Genomic DNA, 9,748 nt, shown 5'->3' on the forward strand with positions numbered 1-9,748 from the left:
CCTTCCTTCCCTCCCTCTCCTTCCTTCCTTCCTTCCTTCCTTCCTTCCTTCCTTCCTTCCTTCCTTCCTTCCTTCCTTCCTTCCTTCCTTCCTTCCTTCTTTCTTTCTTTCTTTCTTTCTTTCTTTCTTTCTTTCTTTCTTTCTTTCTTTCTTTCTTTCTCTCTACCGCATTGCTCAGGGCTTACTCCTGGCAGTGTTCAGGAGACCATATGCAGTGCCAATTGCATACAATGCAAACACCTTAATCTCTGGCCTGTCACTCTGGTACCTTCATGAATTTTTCTCAACTCTTTCACCTCTGACTTCTTTCTCCTATTTTTTTTTTTTTGGCTTTTTGGGTCACATCCGGCAATGTTCAGGGGTTACCACTGGCTCTGCACTCAGGAATTACTCCTGGCAGTGCTTGAGGGACCATATGGGATGCTGGGGATCTAACATGGGTCGGCTACATGCAAGGCAAATGCCCTACCTGCTGTGCTATCGCTCCGGCCTCTCACCTCTGATTTCTTTCAGAAATGTTTGCACCCTCTGGGCCTCAGTGGTATAGCATGAATGCCTCACAGGTGAGGAGTCTTGGAGATACACACACACACACACACACACACATTGTTGGCACCAGCAATGTGGCTTTGGATTTGGAGTCACACTTAGCAATGTCTGAGTAGTCCTCAGAATGGTCCCTAGGGCATGTTGGGTGTCACTGTCACTGTCATCCCATTGCTCATCGATTTGCTCGAGTGGGCACCAGTAACCTCTTTCATTGTGAGACTTATTGTTACTGTTTTTGGCATATCCAATACGCCACAGGTAGCTTGCCAGGCTCTGCCGTGCACGCACGATACTCTCGGGCTCTCTGAGAGGGGCGGAGGAATCGAACATGGGTTGGCCGCATGAAACTCGAATGCCCTGTTTGGAGTAGCCCTCCCAAAAAATAAAAATCAGGCTCATAAAACCCCTTTCTAGATAAAATTCTGAGTTCTGCAACTATTTCTTGTACCAATTCTTAATTTCACAGTTCTGCAGCTGGCAGTGCTGAGTAGCACACCCAGGCCTCCTGCATGCGCTCAGCCCAGAGATACTCCCCAGCCACGTCTCTTTATCTCTTTCTGCAGCCTCCAAGGACTTGATTTTTTGCTGGTTGATTCTTCAACTATATCCACCTGATATTTATGTCATTTATTGTGCCCTGCATTTTATTTATTTTGTTTCGGGGCCCACACCTGATGATACTCAGGGGTTACTACTTGCTCTGCACTCAGAAATTACTCCTGGATCACAAGTGTGTGAGGCAGAGGGCAGGTAAAATAGAGAAGGGACCAGTGTGACCAGCATGACAATAATAGCTGGAAATGATCACGCTGGACGAGAGGTAAGGTGGGGGCAGGGGGTGAGGTGTGATGGGAGAGAAATTAGGAACACTGGTGCTGGGAAATGTACACTGTATGTTAGAATGTACACTGTATGTTACTGGGGTGTTAGAACACTGTATGACTGGAACCTAATCATGAACAGCTTTGTAAAGGTCTATCTCACAGTGATTCAATAAAAAATAAACAAATTAAAGTAAAATGCAGACAGATTAAAAAAAAGTTACGGGGCTGGAGCGATAGCACGGCGGGTAGGGCGTTTGCCTTGCACGCAGCCGACCCGGGTTCTAATCCCAGCATCCCATATGGTCCCCTGAGCACCGCCAGGGGTAATTCCTGAGTGAAGAGCCAGGAGTAACCCCTGTGCATCGCCGGGTGTGACCAAAAAAAAAAAAAAAAAAAAAAAGTTACTCCTGGCAGTATATGGGGGACTATATGGGATACTCGGGATTGAACATGAGTTGGCCATGCAAGGCAAACCCCTATATCCTTTGGGCCCCAATGCCTTGTGTTTTAAAATACTTTTCACAGATAGTGTTTTCTTTTTTTTTTTTCTTTTTGGGTCACACCTGGCGATGCACAGGGGTTACTCTTGGCTTTGCACTCAGGAATTACTCTTGGCGGTGCTCAGAGTAGGATGCTGGGAATCGAACCCAGGTCGGCCGCATGCAAGGCAAACGCCCTACCTGCTGTGCTATTGCTCCAGCCCCGATAATGTTTTCACCTGATATTTTCCTAGAACTTCTTGTTCCTGTATTACTTACATCATACCCCCACCCTGTCCCAATCTCCTCAAGTATACTTAAGCTTTACTGTGAAATCTTGGCCCATAGGCATCAAAAATTCTGCTTCAAGTGGTTTTTGTGGCTTGATTTATTATCTTTCTTTTATAGTAGAACTTTTCTTATTATCTTGGTGGATAAATTCCAGTTGGTCTGGGTGCCAGTTCTCAGTCTGGTAATATGCCCTGAGGAAGGCCAAAGGCATAAACGACAGGAAAACGATGAGGCCCAGGGCAGAGAGCTGCACAGATGCCCTTCACCACCCCCACCCTATTTGCTTGGCATATATATACTTAGTCTCGATCAGGCTGCACCTTGAGCTCACTGGGAGTGGCTGCCCTGACAGGAAGTGGGCCTCCAAGGGGGGTTCCACTGGCAGGCTTGCGGATGGGATTGGAGGAATGGTGATGGAAGAGTAAATGCCTTTTTGTGCCTTTGCCCATTTGGGTCAGTTTCTCATTCCAGTAAAACTCTCCTTTTTAAGCAAGATAGTTGCTTAGAAAGACTGAGAGAAAGGAAATAAGTATTTGAGAGAGAAGACAGGCTTCTGCAGAGTAGAATAAAGCAGGCAAAGATACACAGAGACAAGCAAGTGAGACGTGTTCAAGGGAGTGCACGAGCTTAAAGAGCAAGCCCAGCAGAGCTTGAGATGTGCCCTAGACTCCCTCTGGGCTACAGCTGACAGTTTCTATACCACGGGGGTAGGCCATGAGTGTCCCAAGCAGGGAAGGTGGGATCCGAGGCAGAAATATCCCTAAAGAGGAGGAGAGTGGAGAGGCTAAACATTTAGGTGCTGGGGCCAGTCAAACACTCATTGATTCCACTCTGAAGCTTGGACACACCTAGATGTGGTGCTCAGTGTTGGCAGACAATGGGAAAAAGTCTTTCCTTTCTCTGAGGTTAGGTCCTAAAAACAGACTAACACACTCAGCCCCCAAACCTATTTTTTTTAAATCGAGTGTGTGTGTGTGTGTGTGTGTGTGTGTGTATGTGTATGTGTGTGTGCATGTGTAGGTATGTGTGTGGTAGGGGCACACCCGGCAGTGCTGAAGGGCTATTTCTGGCTCAGTGCTCCGGAATGATGCCTGGTGGTATTTGGGGGACCATATGCAGCCATGGGGATACAGCCAGAGTTAGCAGTTTGCAAGGTGAGTACTTCACCTTTCTCTGGCTCATAGGGACCAAATCTAAGACCACTGCCACTTTGGGCACCTTGTTTAGTCTGTTTAGTTTTTCTAAGCCTCAATTTCTTCATTTGCAAAATGGAGATGGTGGCTATCCTTAAGGTTTCTGGAGCTTTCAGGACACAATAAACTCAAGTGATCAGAATAATGTCCAGCACATTGAAAGCTCTCAAAAGTGTTAACTGTGAGGCTGGGGAGGTGACACAATGGGCTGGAGCGTATGTGTGGTGCACCAGGAGATCCTGAGAACAGAGTGATCACTGATATGGCCATCCCCCAAAGGTACTAACCATACTAATTTTATTATGACCAAATATATTTGTACTAGGGATTAGGAAGGAATTGGGAACTGCTTCTAAGAGATCAATGAATCTCTTTTTGTCCTTGGGGCCAACTAGCTACCTGGAAGGTCTGTGAGGAAAGAGAAGGCTAAGGAGAAGCATCTTGAATTTTGGAGAAAGAAGATAGCGTGGGCTTCACTCTTATGAAAGTGTCAGTCATCAGGGCTGGAGAGGTAGCACAGCGGGTAGAGTGCTTGACTTCTACATAGCCATCCAGATTTGATCTCTGGCATCCCACATGGTTCCCTGAGCACTGCCAGGAATGATTCCTGAGTGTAGACCCAGAAGTAACTCCTGAGGACCGCCAGCTGTGGCCCCCCCAAAACAAAACAATAAAAATTTCAGTCATAAGGCACCAAGGTTGGAGGCAATCTGGGTTGGGGAACAAACAAAGGTCCATTTCCAAAGAGAACTATAGGTTGAGCCTACAGGAGGGAAAATTGGGAAAATTAATCCCTTCCTCCCAGTTCTTTGCTTATTCTCCCTTTTTTAATTGCCAAAGGGCAGGACAGTGAGGAGACTGAATAACCACAAGGATGGCTGGAATCTCAGCCCTGTTTCTCATCAGCCCACCAGACCCTGTCCACCGGACACAGGAGACAAAGTGCCTTGGAGTACACAAAACTTTTAAGGACCCAGGAAAATGTCTTATCTCTTTCCAAATTAGATGGCAAATCAGCATTTGTTTTAATATACCAATGTGGCCCTGAATATTTTTAATAGTTTCCAGGGAAAGCCCTTGAGGTGACACTGTTCCAGGAAGTCAGAGTGAGTCCCTGGCTAATGCTGGGACCACCTGCAAGTGGCTTAGGCTCTAGAATCTTCCCAGGGAAATAATAAATCCTACCCATCACTGCCTGAGAAGCTGTGGGGTGACAGACTCAGGCATGTGGCATTAGCACTGTGTGGGCACCAGTAAGCCCTCAACAAATAGGAATTAACTGCTTAACTCCCTTTGGGACTTGTGTCCTCCTTAGGGACCCAGAAGGAAGATTAGGCATGGGATTTTATAGGATAGTGGGGGAACACATGACATATTGCTTTCTTTCTTTTTTTTTTTTTTAATTGCACAACAGTCTACAGAGATAACTCAGGTGGAGAAACAGATGGAGACTTCAAAGCAAGACCAGGCCATGCAGAAATCTGTAAAACACCAATGACAGCCAAAGTGCTAGCTCTTGAGTTTTCAGCACAGGACCCCAGGTAGCTAAAGTCCCTGAACAAGCTCATGGAGCGCTCAGATTGAATGGTGATGAGTGAGTGGATCCTGGAGGAATGAAAAAAGACCCTGGGCTGCTTCCCTTGCAGGTTGGTGCAAAAGTTCCTAGATACAACTTTCTTTAAAGGGAAAGAAAACTAGTATTAAATGACTGCTGAGGATTATAGGTCTCTAATCCAAAAGGAAACTGGGTCCTGGGAGCTGATATGGCTTGAATGAGATCCCACCGCTCCAAAGCAGAGGTCCAAGTCCCTGCTTGCTTTCTCGCTTCACTGCTGGACTTGGGGCCCGTGATGCTGCCCTCTGACAAGGTGCAGACGTCCTGGGGTCTGTGCAGACCCTCTGGAGGCCTGTGTTTCTAACACGATTCATTCTACTTCCTTGAGGCCTCTTGTAGGTACCACTGGAGCTGGCAGCCCCACCCAGGGCCCCAACCCAGGAGGGTCCAGGCCAGGTAGGCAGTCCTGGAAGTTGAGTAAAGAACGGGTCTCTTTGTCTTTGAGTTTGGCACACCTTCCCTCTCCTGCCTCAGGCCAGCATGCAGCCACCACCCGTGAGAATTTCAAACCACATGAGAGGCTGCAGCCCAGCCTGCGGCCACACTCCTGCCCCAGCTTTGCCTACTCCCAGCCCTGCTCAGGAATCCACAGACACTGGCCAGCCCTGGTCTAAACACAGTCCCCTTCCTCTCTTCCTACCTGGGATCTAGCCTTCTGATAAGGAACTTTGTTTTGCTCTTGTTTTGGGGCCATATCTGGCAATACTCAGGGCTCTGTGCTCAGGGATCACTCCTGGTGAGTTTGGGGGAATGATACAGGATTCCATGGATCGAATCCAGGGTTGCAATGAAAGGCAAATGCCTACCTTCTGTCCAATTACTCTGGCTCAAAGATAAGGAACATTTTTTGGGGAAAAATCAAGAGGGATCCTCTCTGCCAGATCCCAAAGTGAAGACTGGGATGCCAGAAGCTGTGATGCCAACAAGTGCTTTGAGAGGCAGGATGGATGGGGCAGGGACTGTACAGGGGCAGGATTCACGGGGTTCAGAGATCAATCAGAAGAGGCAGAGACACAGCTGCTTCCAGAAGCCCTCAAGTCATAGCATGCAAAGCTGCTAAGACTTAACACTGGCACTCCTGAGCTGTGCAAGCAAGTTTACCCTTGGTTAGAGAGGGGTTTTTTTTTTGGCCATATCTGGTGATACTCAGGAGTTCCTCCTGCCTCTGCACTAAGGAATCACTCCTGGCTTTCTTGGGGTCCATATGGGATGTCAGAGATCAAACCCTTATCTTTACTAAAAAATAAAGTACACTAAGGGCATCCCATGGTCCCCAACCAGTGCCAAGAGTGGTTCTTGAGCACAGAGCCAGGAGTAACCCCTGAGCATTGCTGGGCGTAGCCCAAAAACAAAATAAATTTAAAAAAAATAAATAAAGTGGGTGTTAAACACTCCTGGTAGTGCTTTGGGGACATGTGGTGTTGGGGACCCAGCCAGGGCCCCAGCATGCTAAGTGTGCTTCAGTCCTTTCAATGACCTTCCTCACACATAGAGAGAACATTTTAAAAACAATTTAGGACTAAATTATTTCAATATATGAAGTTTTTTTTTCATAAATTAAAAAGAGATCCTTTCCCCACGCCATCCCTGCTTTGCTTTTCTGAGATCAAACCCAGATTCTCCCTCGTGCCAGGTAAGTGTCCTACTGTTGAGCTATGCCTCTAATTCCTATTTTATTTGTTTAGTTTTATTTTCCATTTTATTGAAGAAGTAGAAAAAAAGTGTACGTGTGTGTGTAGTGGGGGATGTTGCAGCAATTACAGTTCCCAGGGAGTTTTATAGTCTATGATGGGACATATAAAGGGTTGGAATTTGGAGGCTTGAAGGGGGTTCCCCCCTAATTCAACACGATTGAGATAGTTCCTCATCTCTGTAGCCTTTTCTTCACCCTTAAATCAGGGAGCTGCCAGTTCTGACAGCCTAAGACCCTGGGGTCCAGGAATGGTATCAGCTTCCACATAGCGTTCCTCGGTGCCCCAAGCGAGTCTGGGGGCAAGGGGAAGGGAGGGCTGGCTTGTCAAGGGCAAACTGAAAATTCAGAAATGATTATGGACAGCAAGAGAAAATGCTACAAGAAGGAGCTTGGAACTTGGCTCTTGCTAAGGAGGTTTCCTGTGAATATGCTTCCCCAAATCTCTCTCCTCTACTCTACACCTTTTTTTTTTCTTTTTGGGTCACACCTGGCGTGATGCACAGGGCTTACTCCTGGCTCATGCACTCAGGAATGACTCCTGGCGGTGCTTGGGGGACCATATGGGATGCTGGGAATCGAACCCGGGTCGGTTGCATGCAAGGCAAACCCCCTACCCGCTGTGCTATCACTCTAGCCCCTACACTTTGCTTTTTACATACTCCTGGTCACCCCCAAGAGAGGGAAACCACACCCCGCTCCTTGCCAGAATGTCAGGAAAGTGAAAGACCCTGAACTAGGCATGAAGTAGTTCTGCAGAGCCAGGTCCGTAGTGATATAAGACACTGTGGAAGGAGAGCATTCAAGGGGTTCCCCCCTAGATCTAGCATGTTCCTCTAACCCACTCTAACATGCAGCCACCCTCAGCCTGCCCTGCCAGCCTGCATGGGACCCACAGGGCCAGGGTGAGTCACGCCCCACTCTAATGGGGTCTCAGTAGTCCCTTCCTTTCCACCTTCCACTCCTCTCAGGCACCTCGATTCTTTGTTGCCCCTTGGACCTTCTCCCTCTTCTGACCCCTATAACTTTGGGGTAGTATCGGATGACATGCGACAGGTACTTGACATACCGAGATATTTCTTCGACTTGGTATACTTCATCTAGAACTTCAAAGGTACTTCATGAAGTACCATCATAGGTACTTCATCTACTGCCATATGGCTGCTGGAGTTCAGGTCTCTGAGATTTTATGCCCTAAGTAGGCATCTCTATATTCCTCTTTTGTTTTGTACTGTGTTTTGAGGCATCCCTAGTGGTGCTCAGGACTCTGTGCTCAAGGATCACTCCTGGTGGGGCTGGGGGACCCTATGTGGTGCCAGGGATCAAACCTGGGTCAGCTTCATACAAGCATGCGCTCTGCTGTACTATGGCCGCAGTCCCTGCATCTCTATATTCTTCCTGCTGTGCTTTTCCTGTCCATCAGAAAGGGATGCTTCTACTCTACTGCCCATCAGAGGGGGATGCTTCTTTCTTTCTTTTTGCTTGCTTGCTTGCTTTTTGGGTCACACCCAGCGATGCACAGGGGTTACTCCTGGCTCTGCACTCAGGAATTACTCCTGGAGGTGCTCGGGGGACCATATGGGATGCTGGGAATCGAACCTGGGTCGACTGCGTGCAAGGCAAACGCCCTACCACTGTGCTATTGCTCCAGCCCCAGAGGATGCTTTTAATCCGGCTCCTCTATCCGAACCAACTGCTCAGGTCTGGTCACCTCTAAATTCACTACTGCTTGTTGTCTACTTTTCAGGTGCCAAGTGTTATACCCTATACTCATTCATTGTTCAGTCACTCAACAAACCATGCAAGGCATCACTGTTTGCTGGGCATATAACCCTGAATGAAATAGGCCCAGGTCTTATCATGTACAGACTCTGTACTAAGCATTTTCTATGGAGTGTCTGATTTAGCCTGCTAGAAAAATTGCTTCATAAGGAGTCCAATGAACTGACCATAGAGGAAGGGGCCTTCTAAAGCTATTCTGGCATGGCCTAAAGGCAAGGGCAGGGATCCCACAGACCAGGTTCACAGACTCTGGAGCACGGAGCTTCCTCTCTCAGCCCTACCCACTCCCACTGCTCCAAGGAACTCCTAGGCGCTCCTCCAACACCAAAAGGCCTGGTTGAAGCAGCCCTCGCTCTTGATGAGGATGCTCAGAAACCAGGGCGCTGCCCTTCCTTCTGGAGCTGTGTGTCCAGTGCGGCCAGGGATGCTGCTCTCGTTGTTTACTGAGCCAACCTCTCCATGCTTTCTCTTCCCAAGGCTTTTCATCTCATCAAATCCAAGCCTTTCCTGCACCCGGAGCTGTGCAGGCAACAGCCATCCCCAGGCCCATTTTGCAGATAGGACAAATCTAGGTCCTGAATGACTCAAGTCCTTTGGCTCCTGTGCTTGCCCTCTCCCGCGGAGAGTGGGATGGGGGAATGTTTGGCCTCTACCTAAAGCTTTCTACCTAAAGCTTGGTTTGGGGCGCCTTAGGGATATCAGGCATGCGCCTTCCAGAAGCCAGAAATTTCGGCATGACGGGACGCCTGCGCCTGAAGACTGGTTCTTAGGGCGCTTCTCGGAATTCGGTCGAGGTCTTCCTCGGTTGGGGAGTTCGTACATCGCCGGATCCAAATCCCACCAAGGAGGATCAACCTCCTTCCTCACACCCGCGACCCCCGCGCTAGCGCCGACCCCCAGGCCCTTGCACCAGCAAGGAGTATGTGTGCGCGGGGCACTGGGAACCCCCATGCCCCCACGACCGGTTTCCCCTTTGTCGAGCCCTGTCGGCAGGTGGACACCGCCCCGCTGCCCGCCGCCCAGACAAGTCCAGCGCCTCTTACCTGCAGGTCGAGCGCCGCGCGCCGCCGCCGTCGCCGCCGCCCGGAAAGCTCGGCCCGCCCGAGCCCGCCCCGGCCTCGCCCCGCCCAGCGCAGGTGATCGGGAGGCGCCGCGCGGGGCTCCGTGGCCTCGGCCGGTTCTGGGGGCACCCGCGACTGGATCTGGAGTGGCGGCGCCTCCCCGTGGTGTCCTCGCGCCTCTCCCGCTTCCAGCGCGGGCCAGGGGGCTCCTCACCCACTAGACCCGTAAAGGGACAGAAAGACGGGGCCGGGCCTTACACACAC

General features: G+C 49.5%; 1 protein-coding gene across 1 annotated transcript in view; it reads right to left on the reverse strand.

The window, feature by feature from the left end:
* NCMAP (non-compact myelin associated protein) overlaps positions 1 to 9,533 on the reverse strand; it is a 32,675-nt gene extending 23,142 nt beyond the window's left edge. The window contains exon 1 of the mRNA XM_004603698.2: positions 9,467 to 9,533. The gene's annotated coding sequence lies outside the window, so the exon portion shown is untranslated. The remainder of the gene's footprint in view (positions 1 to 9,466) is intronic.
* Positions 9,534 to 9,748: the final 215 nt, after the last annotated feature.

This window comes from Sorex araneus, chromosome 5 (assembly GCF_027595985.1).
Source record: "Sorex araneus isolate mSorAra2 chromosome 5, mSorAra2.pri, whole genome shotgun sequence".
Taxonomy (NCBI): domain Eukaryota; kingdom Metazoa; phylum Chordata; class Mammalia; order Eulipotyphla; family Soricidae; genus Sorex; species Sorex araneus.